The sequence below is a fragment of the Choloepus didactylus genome, chromosome 5 (genome assembly GCF_015220235.1).
Source record: "Choloepus didactylus isolate mChoDid1 chromosome 5, mChoDid1.pri, whole genome shotgun sequence".
Classification (NCBI taxonomy): domain Eukaryota; kingdom Metazoa; phylum Chordata; class Mammalia; order Pilosa; family Megalonychidae; genus Choloepus; species Choloepus didactylus.
In genome coordinates, this window is record NC_051311.1 from 95,683,803 (window position 1) to 95,704,956 (window position 21,154).

Sequence of the window (21,154 nt, forward strand, 5' to 3'; positions counted from 1 at the left end):
AAGTTTATTTGCAACAAGGATACTCAAACATTTTTTAAATGAGCAATATATTTTCATTTATCTAATTTAATGGCAGCACTGAAAGTATAGTTTAATTGAAATACTAATCTCAAATTTCATGACATCATTGTTAAGGTAGCATACTCAGTCATAAACACATCCTGATTTTTTTTTATTTAATGAATAAATATAATAAAATAAATCGAGGTTATTATTTACAGTTAAGATTGACTTCCAGGTTATTGTTTAATTTCACAAAGAAAAATACCAAACCAAACTGGAACACAACTCAAAAATACTTTGAACCATAACATTGACTTTTCTCTTCAGATTTCTCCTTTTTGAGGAGATTTAGTGAAGGCTGTTGCCAAACATATCATTTAAAAATTATTTAGGTTATTATTCAAAATTAGAGCCCAAAGACTTATACTGCTATCTAGTGGCCACTTTGAGTAATTCAAAGTTATTGGCTACATGCTCCTTTTCTGCTCAAAATGCATGATACTATACAAAACAGCTTTGCCGTTATGATTTGAAAATCATTACGGTTGGCTTATTGTTAATCTCATAGGAATATTAACTCCAAAAATTGCACTGTACTTACTCATAGGGGACAATGTAACAATGCTTTCATTGTAAACATGTATTATTTTGATTACAAATAAAATAATATTTAGGAATGGGAACACTGAACAAAAAACTTTTCAAATAAACACTAAGTGATTTTTAAATAATGATTCATCAGCTATTATAAAAATAATACAACATATATTCTGAATACGTAAGAGATTACCCTTGATTTAGAAAAATGTCAAGGACTTCTGTTCATTTTTACCAACAGATTTTTAGTGGCAGTACAAACTAGGTTATATTGTAAGCCATGTGATCTATAGGACACATAAAGTTCAAATAAATTCTAAGGTAACTCTTTTTTTCCCCTGTGCTAATGACTATTTTCATAAATCTACAATGGAACTCAAAATAGCAAAGAACATGAAAAAATTTCAGATTAATATGTATCAACCAAATACATCAGAGAATATATCTATTTTTCATATAACTAACAAAAAAAAGCTTTAAATTCACATATGAGAATATAAATATTCCCCATTTTGTTGAACTTCAAGGTAGTAGAGATTTCCTTAAAACAGTTTGTCAGAAAAGTTCATATTACACTGTAAAATACATACAATTCAAAAGAAATAAAAATGTAACTGATAAAATAACCATTTCATGGCTAATACTAAAAAAAAAACAGTTAGTAAAGACTGATTTTTAAAATGCTGAACCATCATTATGAATATGTTAAAAATTTTTCTTCAGTATTCATTATGTTCATCATGTTCTTATGTCCCCAATATGAGGCCAAAAATACTATTTTGCAATTAAAAAATTCTTTTGGTTCACAGATTATTTTCATGGAAGTTAAAAATAACTACATAATTGCTAAATCATGTTTTTCATGATACCAGAGTGTATTAGACTCAGGAAACTATCTTCCATTTCTTAAACATGATCTTTGGCTTTAAGCTGTCCTGATATCCTTTTTAGCTGCATGGTTGTGGTTAGTAAACCATTCATAAAACAGCATACTAGCTTCATTTGAACCATAAGAATAAATTGGCTCAATGGCCTAAAGGCAATGAATGGAACATATCAAGACATCTGGCAAAATGAATTCCCTGAAATCCACAACTGGCATGTTAAGTGTTGAAGGAAGTCAGTGTTGCTGAGGAGTAACTTACCTCCTTTCATCAACAACCTAAATCAATTCATTAATGGCATTAGCCATTGAGCCATTTGGAAATAAGAGTCTGTTGAGAGGAAATTAGATAGAAAAATCTGAATGAAGGCACACAGGTGCAACTCTTAAGTAGATAAATAAGACCAGCTAAACTGCATATGCAAGCATGGGTGTGTCTGCCCCAAGCACATAAACACATCTCATGTTTAGAAGTTGAATATTATCACTTTATAGATTCCACCACATGGAAGATCCTCATTCATGTGGGCATGAATATCCCAGAAGGCAGAACTAGCTAGTGGTTTTCCAGAATAGATGAGACTTTGATTGTTGCAAAAGTTGGCCTTTTCCTAAAATGAAAATGCTGAGGTTTTAAATTAATAGAGCAAAGGGATGAAATAACATTGGAGACTTTAAGAAGTCAAAGTAAATCCCAGAAAGGACATGTTCAATTTCATAACTGAAAGCTGCTGATGATCTCTTCTCTCTCCTTGAATAATCAAATGCAAATGCATTTTAGTAATGGCAGCATTCAAACCCCACAAAAATTCAAATAATGCCTCTTGAGAAGAACCTCCATTGGCACAAACTGCAAAACCTGCTGGGGTGCATCAGAGTTGAGCAAAGTGCTCCACAATTCATTCACATTCTTCAGATACTGGAAAACTGCATTTGGAAGGTCCTAATAACCAACACACTGTAGGACTGCACAACTCCTCAGGGACCCAGAGGATGTGGAACAAGGAAATGTGATGAATCTAAAACAGCTATGGAGCACAAAGATCAAACCAACCATAAATCTTGTGAAACAAGAAAGTATAGGCAAAATTATAGCATCTCCTGTATGAAAGCTGCTGTAATGAATGCAGAAGGCAGTCCAAAAATAACTGCTAGTAAACTCGGTCTCCATCATTAAACAATGAACAGCTGAAATTCATGAGTTCAGCTGATTCCAGGAATGGAACTTCCAATGGTGTATGCATTTTGATATCATGGAAAGTTGGCAAACCCACAAGCAGGCACTTCGGTTGATTGTTGGGTCCCACAACCTGCTTATCCTGAAGGCACTTGTTAAGGCTAAACAACTCAGAAAATATCAGTTCTTCAGGAAAAAAAAAAGCAAAAAAAATGTGATAACAACAATACTGCTGTTTTGGCCTAAACTTGGAATACACATTCAGAGCTCCTCCTAATGAGTTTTCAATTGCTTCATTAAGAATCTTTAAAATTTCACCATCACAGAAAGGAGAACACTTTAACTTTGACAGTTTCTTTCCCTCTAAAATATGCCGTAAAAGACACTCAACATTGAAACCTACCCCATCCAAAAGAGAACTCTGCCCAGGATGATATTCAGCATGTTTTTTGGCCCAACTATTAAAAGTATCCTTTAGCTACCTTATCTTGCCATGAAAGGGTTTCCAGCGTCTTCCTTTCATTGTAGCTTTAAAAATATCTGTTCCTCTGCCCAAACCGTTTTGTATTTGTAATACAACCAAGATTATATATTTTTTACTACCCAATTATTTCTGGAAAGAGGCTTCATTGAAATTTTGTATGAAATATTGTACAGCACAGTGCCTTAAATTATTCACCTTTGCTTGTTCTCTTTTCCCATGTACTCGAATAGGCAAATCTTCTCAGAAATAGTCTTTAGCTGATACTTATGAAAAACACACAGCATTCTTCATGTCTTTAAGAAAATATTCAGGAATCACACGATGGAGGAAGAGAGCTTTGCTGGTCATTTCAATCCAAAAATTCAGCATCATCTTAGATGATGGAGGACAAATGGCCTCTTGTCCCTAATAGTGGAGACATACACATAGACCTCTGAGTCCCTTGCCTTGCAGTAGCAGGCTTCAGAACATGGATTTGGTCAAAGAAAGAGTTCAGCATGTACATCGGGTTTATGGAACAATGTTCAAACAAAGTAAACATCTTCAGAATAAAAGAACCACCAACTCCAAGAGTTTTTTGGCCCAACTATTAAAAGTGCAAGCAGTGACAACTTCGTTGTAATGTAAAGAATTGATGAAAGCTTCTTGTTCACCCAAAACGCCCATCTGCCGTGGTGAAGTGAATGGCAGCCATGCTGCTTATGAAATTCTGAAGTCCGGTCGGATATTTCAGGGTCATGATGCCACTGGTGTTATTTTGGCCAAAGCACCAGTAATGCAAGGTATTTGCAATAAGCCGGTCATCTGTAATCACTGTAAGATTATCATTTGCTTCATAGTGTGGATTCAGAGTATTGGCTACCCAACTCCAATCACAGGGGAACTGATGGAATTTTAAATACTGATTGAAACTAGCTATAAACGCTCCAGGAGCTTCACAAGAGGTGTGGAGAATTCAGTTTTCCATTCTGAAAAGTGTCCTTTGGAATAAATGGAAAGCTGCACAAAATCTCATGAAATTTACGTCATGCTTGAGTACAAAGTTCAATGTTCACAGACTTTCTCACGTGAGAAAGTATTTTTCCTGCTTTTTTAGTGAAGGCAGTGTGCTTGTACCACTCATTCAGTTTCTTATAACTAAGTAGGTTTTTCGCTTCATTTAGGGAGTTCTTCAAATCAAGAAATGCATTAAATTTCATGTGGTCACAGGTTAAAATCTCATTGGCAACTGCAACTTGTTATTAAGTGGCTTACCTTAAGAAAACTTTTTGGCAAAGAATTCAAAAATGTCAGCACGAACATCTGTCTAACCATCCCAGAACTTGTTACCTGATGAACTGGAGGCTTTTAGAACTTACTCATTTTCAAAATAAATTAAAATGTTTACTCACACCATGGGCCACTGGGTCAAGGAAGACTGCCTTTCAGAGTTCTCCAAGCTAGAGGGGCCAATCTCCATTCCTACCCCCAGGGCTGCTTCCCGGGGTGGCCTCCTCCTGCCCAGAGGTGCAGAAGACAGTCCAGACCCACCCTTGCAGCACTGGGAGAGGGAACCAATGCCCACCAGCGGGCTGCGCTGCAAACAAACAATACTATGATAGTTTTTGCAGCTTTTTATTGGTCTATTGAGAATTCTGCTTATAAAGGACAATGAGATTTCTTGAAATCTAAATTTTTCACAGCAAAGGAAAAAGAAAGAAAGCTGTCACTTTCCTCACTTTTTAACTGAGATTAGAATCAAACTGAAACAAATGTAGCAGTTAATTGGCCCAGCTTTTTTTAATGGCTGTACTGTGTCAACATTATTGGAAAAATCACTCTCAAAATGAACCACTTGGGGATCTATAATGGTGAGTCGTGGGAACACAGGTTCAGGGCACAACAGAAACTGTCAGCAAACGATCCCTTTATTGTACAGATTAAAGAGTCCAAAACAGCACTGGGAAAAGCCCAAGAGGGCTAATCTCCCAGGTGGTCAAAAACTGCTCCAGGTCAGGGTTGACAGATGGCAGCGTTGCATGCCCCACTTCGTGCAAATCTACACTGAGTGTGTTTTTCATCTGAGAATTCCTGTTCTGATAAGCATTTGGGCTGCTGGTTCCTGGTTTCCTGGTTTAAGATCTGACAGGGCCTTTTCTTTAGCCTTAGCATCTCCCTCAGTGGCAGAATGGCATGCAATAGAAAAACATGTGGGGGTAGTGGAAGGCTGGAGGATGGCTTAGTGTGTATTTGTGACTTCTCATGAGAAAGAGGTGAGAGTAGGTGAGGTCTGGGCCATGGCTGCGTAACAGATGTCAGTGACTTTCCTAACACCATTGGTAAGGAAAACAATGTCAATCTTAAAATCTGATGGTGTCTCCACAAAGAGGAAGCCGGGCAATGTCCACACTTTGTTGTTAATGGCAGAAGGCTAGCTATCCTATTTGATTTGTGACTCCTGTCTCTGCCACCCCAACATGTTTCCTACTCACAAAGGTTGACCACACACACAAACACATAAGTCATTAACTGAGCTACAAGGAAAACACTAAGTTGTTTCCCCTCTAGGGTAGTTTAACCCTGATGACAAATTAATCTTCTTTATTTGACATTTTCTGGAGATAGCCCTATGATGTTTGTAAACATTTTAAATGTTTTATAATTCACCTATTCCTCTATAATACGTGGGTGAGTATTTTATTCATAATTTTATACCTGAATGTGAAAATGTGTCATACTTATTATTTTGGATGCTTTATGGACTTTTTCTTAAATTCCATAAATCTATTTAAATATAAATTATGATTTGAGTTTGTATAATTGCAGCTTGCAAAACATTAAGGGATCATTCTTCAATATTTTTCAACAATAAGACACTTTGCCTGCACCACAAAGGATTCTCTTCTCATTTTCACCTGGACAGAATTCAGGCCTGAGTGTTACAGAGCTTCATGATGCTGTTAATAACTGAAATTTTCTAAAGATAATGGAATACATCCCAAGCCTTGTATAATCAACTGCTTCATCAAACATAATAATATCAGAATAACAATGCCCAAACCATTTAATTCTGGGGTAAATGGCTAACAGAAATTGTTTAGCAAAATCTTGTGGAAAATATTTTTTGGCCCCTACATGCAAATTTTGACAGATTGTGTGCTAATATGAAGTGCCAGCTTGTGGTTACTTCAATTAAAGATTCACTGACTCGACTACATCCTTTGTGAACATCATGCAAATATGGAGAGTAGTCAAGAGCAACGATGCATGAAATGAGGGGTTCTGAAACAAGTTTATAATAATTTTTTTCTCATATGAATTGTTACTTTTAAAATGAACACAAAAAATATACATACTCCAAGTAATGATGAGTGCCACCCAGTAACAATCATATTACCTTATTTATGTAAGAATTTCCAAAATCAGTGATGTTTGGGATTAAAATCTTAATTTTCATTTTCTCTCATTTCAAATATTTTTACACCACAAAACAATCTAGAGTGAAAGAGTACTAAATTATGTTTGGCAAAACGCTTAGATACTTCAAAGACTAAAGAAAAACTAAATATGTAATTTGGTCAAGTAATCACCATTATTTTAACAGAGTTAAATTACAAAGCAGAGATGTCATCCATGTAACATTTATGTGAGATCAAATATTAGTTGTAAGGTTAATTTCTGCTATTATCTTACCGTGGCAGCTTCTACCCACTAAGCTTCAAAGGATTTTATAAATAATGGAAGTACAGGAAGTTTCCATTAATAGCTGAAATACAAGTAAAAAAGAAAAATCACACACATGAATGAGAAAACATTTATTTTGCTAAAATATAATGTCTCCCATATTTTCTCTGCCTTCTGGGAAAGAGACAGTAGTCTTTGAAACCAAGTGAGGAGAATTCTATCTTTCTCTGCAGGCAAGGAAGTGATGACTCACGGAGATCTTCTTTCAGTAAATTGCCATTAGTCTGATCAAAGAATGAACAGAGTATTTATCATTATACTTTTATGTTTTTAAAGTCTTCAAGGTATAATTTATAAACATTCATTTTTTTCCATTTAAACATAAATTCTTCACCTATTGCCATGTTATAAATATTTTAATCCCACTACTATTATAATTAATATGAAACCAATACTAATATTTTAATGGATGATCTGAGTTTTTCAAGCAAAAGAGAAAAACAGTATATAGGATATGCATATCATCTTGTTTACTTTTTTTTTTCTTAATTTACAAGTCCCACTTGACAATTTGGCAGGGCAGCACTGACTTTCAAGTATTAAGATTTATTGTGAGCCTATGGAGCAAAAATAGAGTACATATATTTTTCTGTCATATGTCATTATCTTTTGTCCATTAATATTTAGTCAGTCATAATATGGTGGTAACACCACACTCATTGTTAATATCCTTCAGCAATCTCGTTTATTAATGTTTTTCCTTTCTGCTCAAATACTTCAAATAAATCCTGAAATTGCAATTTTAGTAATATCTCAGAAGTCCATTTTCAAAGATGGAGATGGCTAGCTATGAAAATTATGACTTGTTTATTTACCTTTCAACAAGTATTATTCCCATATGGTGAGCAATGGACTTATATGAAATGTACTTCACAAACTAAGAGTGTTACATTTTTAAGTTCTGTTTTGAACTTTACATATTGAAGAGCATTTTATAGTTGCTAAAAAATATGATAACTTTTCTCTTTTGTTAAGTATTTTAAAGTAACTGGAAGTAAATATATACAGTTATTAAATATATTTTTCTTATGGTGAAGAAAGCCAAGCAGTAGAAAATTTCCAGTGTTTTTAGATACTTTAATCCAGAGGAAGAAAATGATGATGTTGAAGCAAAATACCTAACACATGCTTACATTTTTTTAAAAAAATGTGTTGAGGCAAAAAAAATGTACATTCCATTCCTCTCACTTAGGAGTATCTTACACCATTCTTCTGATTTTCTCTCTCTTATACCCTGCTCCACTCAGATCACAAATTTCTTTCAAACTTAGTACTCTATGCATGTTGACTGGCAGCGAACCAATAAAAATAGACACTGATACCAAAGCCTACGTTCATTTCAACAGAAATGAACACCTAACACACCATTAAGTCCACCTTGTTTTCTCTGCATTGCTGCTCGCCAGCCAAAGTTACAAGTGCTTCCAATAAAACAGGCAAATCACAGTAGCAGTGATAAATTCAAATAGCAAATAAGAGTTTTAGAGGATGGTTGCTAGGAAAAAAGCAACTGCTTGCCCTTAATGTTGTCTGAGTCTTCAGAGGAAATTTCAAAGAGAAAAATGTATATACAAGGATGGGTCAGTGAGTACAAAGTAAATATTGAAATACTTCTTTCCTTTTCCTTTGTGTTCAAAATGCTCTGTTAGTTTTTCTTATGTGATCAAGTATGATTTCAGAGTTGTAAATCCCCAGCAAGCTGTATTTTGTGTATTAGTGAGAATGTTTAAAAATATATTCAGGGAATTTTTCCCCCTGTAGCCACTAAAACAGTGTCTATCATAATTTGACAAATGAAGCAAGGAAATTAAAAATTACCCTTAATATTTAGCTACCTCCCTGCCCCAAGTCTATGATTTGACTTACTTAATGTTGGCAAAAAATCTTTTTTATTTTACAAATTAGGAAATTAAGTTTCAGAGATAAGCATAAATTTATCTGAATTTCCACAAGTGAGAACAGAGTGGAGTTTTGAACTAAAGCCTACCTAACCATATAAGATTCCCATAACAACCCATTGGTTCTATTTGAAATGCCATTTAATCTTAGAAAGCTCCGAGTCAAGTTGATTTGTCTGCTGAGATCAGCTGCTAAATGTCTACAAATATGATCCTTATTTGAAATTAAGCCTTCTCCTGGGGAGGAATGTAGACCCGGCATCGTGGGATGGAGAACATCTTCTTGACCAAAAGGGGGATGTGAAAGGAAATGAAATAAGCTTCAGTGGCAGACAGATTCCAAAAGGAGCCGAGAGGTCACTGTGGTGGGCACTCTTACGCACAATTTAGACAACCCTTTTTAGGTTCTAATGAATTGGGGTAGCTGGTGGTAGATACCCGAAACTATCAAACTACAACCCAGAACCCATGAATCTTGAAGACAATTGTATAAAAATGTAGCTTATGAGGGGTGACAATGGGATTGGGGAAGCCATAAGGACCACACTCCCCTTTGTCTAGTTTATGGATGGATGAGTAGAAAAGTAGAGGAAGGAAACAAACAAACAGACAAAGGCACACAGTGTTCTTTTTTACTTTAATTGCTCTTTTTCACTTTAATTATTATTCTTGTTATTTTTGTGTGTGTGCTAATGAAGGTGTCAGGGATTGATTTAGGTGATGAATGTACAACTATGTAATTGTACTGTGAACAATCGAATGTACGATTTATTTTGTATGACTGCATGGTATGTGAATACATCTCAATAAAATGAAGATTTTAAAAAAAAAGATGTGAAGAAATGGAAAATTAAAAAAAAAAAAAAAAGAAATTAAGCCCTGATGATTTCATCAGTCAATAACAACTTTATTAAGATATATTACACATATCTTGCAATTCACTCATTTAAAATATTCTATTCAATGATTTTTAGTATATTCACAGAGTTGTGCAACCATCACTGTAGTCAATTCTAGAAAATTTTCATCTGCTCTCCACAAAAAAATCTGTACCATTTAGCAGTCCACCTGCATTTCTCCCCAAACCTTACTGCCAGCCCTGGGCAACCATTGGTCTACTTTCTGTCTTTATAGATCTGGCTATTATTTTGGATATATCATAAAAATGGAATCAAGCATTTGGGCTTTTATAGCTAGCTTCTTTCATTTAGCATCAAGTTTCCAAGGTTCATCCATGTTGTAGCATGTATCAGTACTTCATTTGTTTTTATAGCTGAATAATATTTCATTGTTTGTCTATCCCACATTTTATTGATCCATTTAACACTTGACTATTTGACTATTATGAACAATGCTGCTATGAACATTTGTGTACAAGTTTTTGTGTGACATATGTTTTCATTTCTGTTGAGTATGTACATAAAAGTGGAATTTCTGGGTCATATGGTAACCTTTTGGAAAACTTCCAGATTGTTTTTCAAAGCAGCTGGACCATTTTGTATTTCTCCCAGAATTGGATGAGGGTTCCAATTACTCCACATCTTTGGTAACACTTGTTATTAGCTGTCTTTCGGATTCTTGCCATCCTAGTTGGTGTAAAGTGGTATCTAATTTTGTTTTGATTTACATTTCTGATAGTTAATGATGTTGAGCATCTTTTCATACAGCTCTTGGCTACCTGTATATCTTCTTTGGAGAAATATCAATTCAGTTCATTTGCCTATTTTTAATTGGATTATTTTTTCTATTTTATTATTGAGTTGGAGTTCTTTCTATTTCCTAGAAACAAGTCAGTTCTATGATTTGCAAAGTTTTCTCATTCTGTGCATTGCCTTTAGCTTTCTTGATGCATCCTTTTAAGCACAAAAGCCTTTAATTTTGGTGAACTGTAATTTATCTGCTGTGTTCGTTTGTTGCTTGTGCTTTAGTTTTCATATATAAGAACCCATTGCCTAATTCAAGGTCACAATTGCTTATGTCTATGTTTTCCCCTAAGAGTTTTATAGTTTTATCTCTTATATTTAGATGGTTGACCAATTTTGAGTTAATTTTTGTATATGGTGTCCAGTAGGGGTCCAACTTCATTCTTTTGCATGTGGATATCTAGTTGTTCCAGGACAAAATTATCTTGCCTTGGTCCCCTGGTTGAAAGTTAATTGACCATAAATGTTAGAGTTTATTTCTGGACTCTCAAGTATATCCTATTGCCCCCTATGTCTATCCTATGTCTCAATTACTCTAACTTTGTAGTAACTATCAAAAGCAAGAGTGTAAATTCTTTCTCTTTTCTTTTTCAAGATTGTTTTAGCTATTCTGAGTCCCTTGAATTTCCATATATAATTTAGGAACAGTTTCCAATATTGGCAAAGAAGCCAACTGAGATTTCGATAGGGATTAAATTGAATCTGTAGATTAATTTGAGGAATATTGCCATCTTAACAATTTTAAGTCTTCTAATCCATGTACATGGGGTGTCTTTCCATTCATTTAAGTTTTATTTAATTTCTTTCAACAATGTTTCACAGTTTTCAAAGTAGAATTTTATACTTCTTTTGTTAAATTTATTACAAAGACATTGATTCTTTCTAATGTTATGGTAAATGGAATTGTTTTCTTAATTTCATTTTCAGATGGTTCATTGCTAGTGTATGGAAATGCAATTGATTTTTGTTTATTGATTTGTATCCTGCTACCTTTCTGAACTCATTTACCAGTTCTAGTAGCTTTTTTGTGGATTCCATAGGATTTTCTATATACAAGATTATGCCATTTGCAAATAGGGCTAGTTTAACTTCCTCCCTTCCAATTTGGATACCTTTTATTTCTTTTTCTTGCCCAATTGCCCTGGCTAGAACCTCTAGTACAATGTTGTATGAAGTGACAAAACAAATAGACTTCTTTATCTTGTTCCTGATCTTAGGGGGAAAACATTCAGTTTCTTACTATTAAGTAATATGTTAGCTGTGAGTTTTTCATAGATGCCCTTTATTAGGTTGAGGAAACTCCTTTGTATTTCTAGTTTGTTGATTGCTTCTATCATGAAGGAGTGTTTGATTTTGTCAAATGCTTTTTCTGTGTTTATTCAGATGGTCATGTGTTTTCTGTTTTTATTCTATTGATACTGTGTACTGTGTGAGTTGATTTTCTGATTTTAAAAACAAATACATTCCTGAGATACATCCTGCTTGGTCATGATATGTAAACATTTTATATGTTGCTGTAATGTTTGCTAGTATTTTGTTGAGTAGTTTTTGCATCTATATTCATAAAAGTTAATTGGTTTTCCTGTGATGTCTTTTTCAGGTTTTGATATCAGGGCATATCTCATAGAATGCATTAGGAAGTGTATCTCCTCTTCTATTTTGGGGAATGGTTTATGAATAATTGGTATTAATTTTTCTTTAAATGCTTGCTAGAGTTTACTAGTGAACCTGTTTAGTCATAGGCTTTTCTTTTTGGGGTAGCTTTCTGTTGTTGTTGTTTCTTTTTACTCATTCACTCTTTTTACTTGTTATAGGTTTACTCACATTTTCTACTTCTTCTTGAGTCAGTTTTGGTGTATGTGTCTAAGATTTTGAATATTAATCTAAGTTATCTAATTTATGGATGTACAATTGTTCATGGTATTCCTTTATAATCTTTTTATTTCTATAGGTTGGTAGTTATGTACACTCTTTCATTCCTAATTCCAGTCATATGAGTCTTCTTTCTCCTTTTCTTGGCCAACCTAGGTAAGGTTTGCCAATTTTGTTGATGTTTTAAAAAAAAAAAAAACAACTTTTGTTTTTGTTTTTTTCTCTGTCTCTAATGTTTTCTATTCTCTTTGTCATTAATTTCTACTCTAATTCTTATTATTTCCTTCTTTCTGCTTGCACTTGGTTTACTTTGTGTCTGAAGATGGAATGTCAATACATATTTTATAAATGTTTTTGATGTTTATTTACATGACTGTCCCCACATAGTGTGGATTCAACTTTCTAGAAATCAGAAATCAGAATCCAACTTTTTCTCAATTGCCTAATATGTATATTGGCATACAGCTAAAAAAATCTCACTCTGTGGAATAGATAGATTAAATTGAAGACCTGTATGGCTGGGGAATAAGTGTGAGTTTGTAATAAGAGGCAAGGTTTAAAGATATTTATATCCAAATCATAGAAAGTTTGGAAATCCATGCTCAAGTTTGTAGTAAAGAATTGATACAGATGTCAACTTTTTAGAAAAGTATTTCTGAGAATAATACAAAAAATTGGGGGAAATGTTGATATGCAGTGGGAAGTGTCCTCTGTACTGATGGGATCAGAATACTGATGGGAAATCCTAAAGAGCTGGTTGCTCTTGTGAAGTTACTATTCTCCTCTTAATTGCTTGCCACCAAAATAACCATTGTTTTCAAGATTAGGATCCATCCTCCCCACATTCTGTACTAAATGGAGTCAGTTCCTTTGGGGATAGCTTTTGAGCTCCCTTTTTTTTTGGTCTGCATCTCCCTCTGGATAAAATCTGAACCACAACTCTGGATCTGCTGGTGGGGACAGTGATCCACTGCTCTCATGATCAGGGTGAAGGAAGATATCCTGTCCTCTCCTAGCTTGGAACCTGTACCCTGCGAGGGAGCTGGAGTGAGGTTTATAAGGGCTCATATTGTTGGCATGCTGTGCTTGAGGGTAGATATCCACTCTAAGAGTGTGGGCTTGGTAGAAGAAGGGAGTCCTGTACTTGTTGGCCACACTCTCTTGGAATTTACCCTCTGCAACATAGAGCTGGGAGGGAAACAAATATTGGCATTCTTTCACTCCCAGGACAACTGGGAGCTGAGGGTGGGGGTACTCTGTGTTCTTGACTGTACTTGCTTGGAGTGGATTTCCATCACATTGTGTTGGGATGGAGTGGGTTGTGGCTCAAATGTCACGCTCTCTGTCCTTACCAATTTTTAGTAGATTTTCTTAAATAAATGTTTCTTCATTTGCTATATGCCTGCAGGACTATTTCCACAGACTTTAAATGGTTATATTTTTATAATTTTCACTAGTTTTGCATGTTTCACTGGAAAACAGGTCCATGGAGCTCCTCACACCACCTTTCTGGTACTGGAACTCCCTCAATTCATTCTTATTTGGTGTCTGTTTTGTGCCAGAACTATGCTAAGTGATAGTAATACAAATAGAAGTAAAATATATTTACTGTCCTCCAGAAATTTGGAATATTGACCTTTTCTCCTTGTAATTTATAACTACAGATGCCTGATTTCACTCAATGTTTGCTGACACTAATATGTAATCCTTGCCCAGAACACCACGCAGAATTTTGTTTTTGCCCCCAAAAGTAGATTATTTAATACTATGTGAGTTGTAACGATAAATATAGGGACTGTCAGGTGCAGGAACAAAACAAGTGACATCAGAGATGTATGAAAGATAAGTTTATTAGTACACTCAGGTCCTAGAATAGAAAACAGCAGCCTGCTTCACAGAGTCAAGTGGGGAAATATGTCAGGAACATACAGGCTTAATGGAGCAAGTAGAGAACAAATGTTACGATGAACTTGGAGACTATGCCTTTATAATGTTATATGGGTGGAGCTGTAGCAGTTGCTCAAGCAGAAGTGGAGATTGAGGAGCTTGTATTTGACTTTCACAGGGGCACAAACCTAAGTAGGAATGGGGAGGAAAGGGGGAAATTGTTGATCATGTATAAGTTGGTGTCAGGGCTGGTCACTGAGGGATCTAATGACATGCTCCGAGATACTGAGGCACCATAACAATGCAAAGCCCCTATTTAATTTTAATTCACTACACTGTACTTCAAAAGAGAAAATCAAGAATATGTTACACGTTATCTCTGATATTGCTTCTGCAATGGAATAACTTAATTTCCAAACTGCACAGTGATTTTTATATGTAAGATACTTAATAGACACTAGTAGAAAACAATAAATAAAATGTTATTTCTATAGCAAGTAGATGTGTGGCATGAATACTAAAAAAAAAAGAAAAAGAGATTATTCAGTTTTACAGATTATTTAGTACAAATGATATTCCATCCCATTTTATAGATTAAAATACCTATTCATTTTTAAAAATCAAAATGGAAGGGTCATTGGATTTGCATTTCTGGCAGTATGCCATATGGAAACCCCTGTCTAAAACTCCCACTCACTACTTCTAAAAATATGGATAAAATATTGAAAACACATTATTAAAAGCATTGAGGCACAAACAAGAAAATAAGAGATAGTCAGAGACCAAAACTTAAGTGAAAGTAGGAACAAAGATGAAGTAAGCAAAGGAAGCAACAAACTGCTTTCACCTTGAGCATATCAGCCAAGACAAGGTGACTTGAGCTCTGTTTTTCACTGACCTCCAGGAGTGAAACAGAATCTTGTCTAAAGTAGGAAGTCTAACAGGGTATCCCATGTTGGCTAGTAAGCTATATATAAACTTGTTTACCAAGGGGGTAGCAAGAAAATTAATTATCACAGAAGGGAAAACATATGGTGTGAGCATATCTATATAATACTCAAAGCATGCTAAAATAAACATATTGTTTGGTGATACAAATATATGTGGCAAAATTGTGAAGCAAAGCAAGGGGATGATAAACAATCAATTCAGAGTAATGCTGCTTCTGATAAGAGAGAGAAGGGAATGGGCTCATGCAAGGACACATGGAGACTTTAAAGAATATGTATAATTTTTTTTCATAAACTGGATAATAGAATATAGGTATTCATCATATCATTATTCTTCATTTATTATATTTTAAATACATATTCTTTTATATTTGTATAGTATCTGATTTTAAGATTTCAAAAATAAATATAAATGCAAAGAAATACATAGAACGTTTTTCAGATAAAATAAAACCCAAAAAGGTGAAACAACTATCTCAAGGTCAAACAGCAAGATAATAAAGTCAAGACTAAGCAATGTTTTCTTTAATAAGTAACTACAAAGTATTTTAAAGAGGCATATAGAAAATATTATAACTCTAATAACACTAGAAAAAAATTTAAGTAACAATAATGTGATTATATTCTGCTCAGTATAACAAATTTTTATATCACTTAAAATTCTTATTAAGTCTTTTTAAAATTATAGCTACAATAATTTGCACTGAATTATCCATTTGTGGCTCATTTGCTGAAAATTCTTCATCCCAGTTTTACTTTCCCTATTGTACAAATCATTTTTCACAGGGAGAAGAGGTACCCTACTGTCTGTGTTGTGAAGACATGTAAGTAGACTTACTATTGGAAAAAGTAGTATCAACAATTCATAATGGAGTACAATCCCTTTGTAGAGTGAAAAAAAATAAAAAGGATAAATATGCACAGATATGAAGACATTTTTTTCCCTGAAATGAATAACAAGAATCTGTTAACAATTAGGGAGATGGATTTGTGTGGAGGAAGCACAGAGGGTGGAAGAAAGATTTTAATTTTCATTTTGTACCTTTCTGTACTAGTTGAGTATTCTAGCCAGAATTTAGTATAATTGTGAGTCTTTATAATGGCAGCGGGAGTTTATGGGTCATTTGATTTGCAAACTAATAATATAAATATTCATACAGAATTAATTCAAAAGTAAACATGAAAAGTCACTTCATTATCTATTCTTTAGAATAATGACAGTAAATATTTTATATTACACAGGCAAGAACAAGGAAAATCTGAAAGAAAATGAACTGTAAATATGTATAGTAAAATCAATAAAATGCTGCTTTCATTCTGAAAGGAAGTACTCTAGGAATACTTAAAATTGTTCCACAGCCTGTAATAGTTTTTGCAGAATTATTCAGTAAGTTTCCAGATTAAATTACTTTAACTTAAAGAAGGATTGTGGCATATAAATGCTTTAAAAAGTGTTATATCCTAAATTGAGAGAGTCTACTTTTTGGAGAAAAAAGAAGGAAGAGTAACAAGGAAGGACAGGGAAAAGTGACGGGGCTCTTACCAAGCCACAAAACCCCAGGTATATTTTTTAAAATGATTAAAGACCAAGTGCTATTAAATGTTTGGAAGCATATATTATAGATGCTCTGAGCCTCTGTTTTCACAAACACGGCAGGGGGCTGAAAAACTTTTCAAATTGTTTTAATATTTTAATTAAATCAATCTATGTTAACACAGGAAATAAATTTTCTCCATAAATAGTCACATTAAACATCACTCCAGATTTAGTCAGTAAAAATATAGGGAAAGATCATGATTATGAGTAGAGGGTGGAGTAGGGAGCTCTAGGACCCAATTGTTCCACCAAAACAACTATTAAACAACTATTTTGAAACTCCTGAGGCCAGAACACCGTACAGCATCCAGGGAAGAGCAGGAGGAGGAGACTGTTAAATTACAATAAAGAACAGAAAATTACTCTCTCTGGCTACTGGCACCCATTCTTCCACTCTGGTGGCAGGCTGCCGTGGGGTCCAGTCCCTGGCTAGCTTGCTGGTTACAGAAAGGGACATAAAAATTCTTTTCCCCAAGAACAGTGGTGGGCATGGCCAATAGCTGATCAGAGCTTTTGATTAGTGAATTCAGATTGTTGGTCCAGGATCTGAGGAAGCTTTGTTTCAGCCCACACCAGAAAAAGGCAGTGGTATTATTTCAACCCTCCCTAGCAGAGATGAAGGTGGTGGAGGTGTAAAGACACAGCGCTTCCTCAGGGCTGTGGGGAACAGTTAGCTGAGGGGCTGCATTTGCTGGGCAGGCCAAGAAAGCCCAGCTCTGGGGAGCCATCAGAGAAGCCCTTGTGCCCTTCCTGGTCCCCTGCCCAGGGCACTTTGGAGCTGGGCTACACCCCCTTTCATGAGTCCTGGTGCTGTTCTGACTGGGAAAGACAGACTTGAGAAGGTCCTCTCTGGGGTGACCCTCCTCCTAGAAGTTGTCTTCTATGCAAAAGCAGCTTGAGACAACAAAAGACGGGTAAAAAACTATAGAGGCGACAGTCTGGGACAAAGACCTGGTGGCTTCAAACCCAGGAAAGGGAGGTATGTCTCCTGGGAACAGAGGGAACAACAAAAAATTCCTGTGAACAGGGGAACTGCAAAACAACTAGGAAGAAAAACCCAGGAAAAGGCAGAGGCCCAAAGGGACAGGGAAAACCACGCATGCTGCATTTGCCTTGGGCAGACCTTCCTGACAGGAGAGCTAAAGCTTAAGGAAATCTTTGTCTTATCACCACCTGGTTACATAACCAAGAAACAGATATCCCCAGGAATAAATCCCAGGGTTAACATCTTAAAATATTAAAAAGAACAGTGTAAAACAAAAGAGTACAAGACAAACAGGAAATGAGGGTCCATTCAAAGGAAGAGGATAAGAATACAGAAAACAGCAATGAAGAAGACAAACAAAGCCAAAAAAAAAAAAAAAAAAAAAAAAAAAAAAAAAAAAAAAAAAATCCTAAAAATGCTCAGGGAGATTAAGGAAAGTACAGAGAAAGAACAAAATCTTTAACAAAATGATGTTAAAAATGCTCCAGGAGATGAAGGAAAATACAGAGAAAGAGCTAAAAGATATCAGGAAAACAATGAAGCAGCAACATGAGATCTTAGTAAAGAGACAGAAATTAAAAAGGAAAGAAATAGAACTACTGGAGGTGAAGACCACAAGAACTCAGATGAAAATGCCCAGGAGGGTTTCAAGAGCAGACTGGAGCTGGCAGAAGAAAGAATCAGTGAACTTGAAGACTAGGTACTTAAAATGAGCCAAATACGGAGCAGAAAGAAAAAAGAAATATTAAAAGTGAAAATAGTAAAACATCTCTGGGACACCATCAAGCACACCAATATATGTATTATGGGAATCCCAGGAGGAGAAGAAAGAAAGAGACAGAAGGAAAAGTCAAATAAATAATGATAAAGAGCTTCCAAACTTTAAAAAGGACATGAATATGCATATCCAAGAAGCCCAGAGAACAGCAAACAGTATAAACAAGAAGAAAAATACTCCGTGTCGTAAACTGATCATGCTATCAAATGCAAAGGATAAGGAGAGAGCTCTGAACGGTTCAAGATAAAAGCAACTTGTTACACACAAGGGAGTCCCAATTAGATTGAATGCCAATTTCTCATCAGAAACCATGGAGGTAAGAAAGCATTATGTTGAAATACTTAAAGTGCTGAAAGAAAACAACTGCCAGCAAAAACTTTATATCTGGTGAGATTTTCTTTCAAAAATGAGGGAGAGGTTAAAACATTCTCAGATAAACAAAAGCCGAGGGAGTTCATCACCATTAGACCTGCTCTACAGGCAGTGCTAAAAGGAAGTCTTCAGAATGAAAGGAAAGGACACTAGACAGTGGTTCAAAGTAGCATAAAGAAATAAAGACCTGTGGTAAAGATGGCCATTTGGATAATTATAAATGCTATTATTAGTGTAGTATATAGTTTGGTATGTAACTCCACTTCTTAGTTCCTACAGGTGCTAAAATGCAAATGCTTTAAAAGTAGTGATAAATCTGTTTTTGCACATACAATGTACAAAATTATAGTAGTAAGAAATATAAAAAATGGTGTGAGGAAAGAGGAGTAAAGGAAAAGTATATATGCATGCTATTGAAGATAAGTTGGTATGAAACCAAATATGATTGTAATATATTTAGAATGTTAACTTCAACCCCATTGCAAAGAAAGTAGATGGAAAGATATATCCAGAGAGAAATGAGATGGCATTCAATATGGTAAAATACAAAAAATCAAATAAATATAAAAGTCGACTCTAACAGACATGAGGACAGAAAAGGTATAAAACATGCAAAAGCTAAATAGTAAAATGGCAGAAGAAAGTCCTGTATTATTATAGGTAATTTTCATGTAAATGGATTAAACTCTCCAGTCAAAAGCAGAGATTGGCAGAATGGATAAAAAGCATGACCCAACTATAAGCTCTCTGCAAGATACTTACCTTACATTCAAAGCTACAAGTAGGTGGACCCTGGAAGGATGGAAAAAATACATACCATTTGAGCAGTAAGTTAAAGTCAGCTGGGGTAGCTACACTAATACTGGATAAAATAGACTTTCCATCATAAAGGTATAAGAGATAATGATGGTCCTTAAATGCTGATAAAAGGACAATTCAACAACAAGGTGTAACAACTATAAATATGTATGTACCTAACAGCAGAGCCCCAAAATATATAAAGCAAATACTGACAAATTTGAAGGGAGAAACTGATGGTTCTACATTAATAGTAGCAGACTTTAATACACCATTATCAATAACATGTAGAACATCTAATCAGAAGATCAATAAGGAAGTACAAGGCTTGAGTGGACTCTAAACCACCTAGACATAATAGACATATATAGAACACCTTACCCAACAAAAACAGAATATACATTCTTCTAAAGTGTATATGGATCATTCTCCAGGATAGATCATATATGGGGTCAAAAAACAAGTCTCAATAAATTAAAAGATATTGAAAAAATATAATGCATATTCTCCAACCACAACATAACAAAGCTAGAAATCAATAACAGAGGAAGAAGCAGAAAATTCACAAATAAATGGAAATTAAACAACCTATTCTTAAACAAACAATGGGTTAAAGAGGAAATCAGATGTGAAATTAGGAAATATCTTGAAGTGAATGAAAATGAAAATACAACATACCAAAACTTACGGGATACAGTGAAGGCAATACTGATTCAGAAATTTATAGCTCTAAAGGTTTACATTTAAAAAGAAGAAAGCCTTCTTATCAGAGACCTAACCTCAAAACCAGAACTAGAAAAAGAAGAGATAACTAAACTCAAGCAAGCAGAAGGAAGATAATAAAGAATAGATAATAAAGGAGATAATAAAGATTAGAGTGGAGGTAAATGAAATACAAAACAAAAAAACAATAGAGAGAATCAACAAAACCAAAACCTGGTTCTTTGAGATCAGCAAAATTAACAAACCTTTAGCTAGACCATCAAAGGAAAAAGAGAGTATACAAATAACAAATCAGAAATGAAAAGGGTGACATTACTGTCAACCTTGCAGAAATAAAAGGGACTATGGGAGGATATGATGAACAGCTGTATGCCAATAAATTAGATAACCTTGATGAAATGGACAAATTCTTAGAAACACACCAAACTACCTATATTGACTCAAGAAAAATAGAAGATACCAACAAACCAGTTATTAGTCAAGAGATTGAATCAGTAATCAAAGACCTCCCAACAAAGAAAAGTCCAGAACCGGATGGCTTCCCGGGGGAACTCTACCAAACAATCCAAGACTTAACTCCAATTCTGTTCAAACTCTTCCAAAAATGTGAAGAGGAGGGAACACTCCTTAATTCATTCTACAAAGTCAACATCACTTTCCTAACAAAGCCAGATAAGGATACAACAAGAGAAGTCTAACTTTTATGGTTATAGTTGCAAAAATC

General features: G+C 34.7%; 1 pseudogene; it reads right to left on the bottom strand.

Annotated features, from left to right (window-relative positions):
- Positions 1 to 2,157: 2,157 nt before the first annotated feature.
- The window catches only part of LOC119535385, a 98,499-nt pseudogene continuing 79,502 nt past the window's right edge, over positions 2,158 to 21,154 (bottom strand).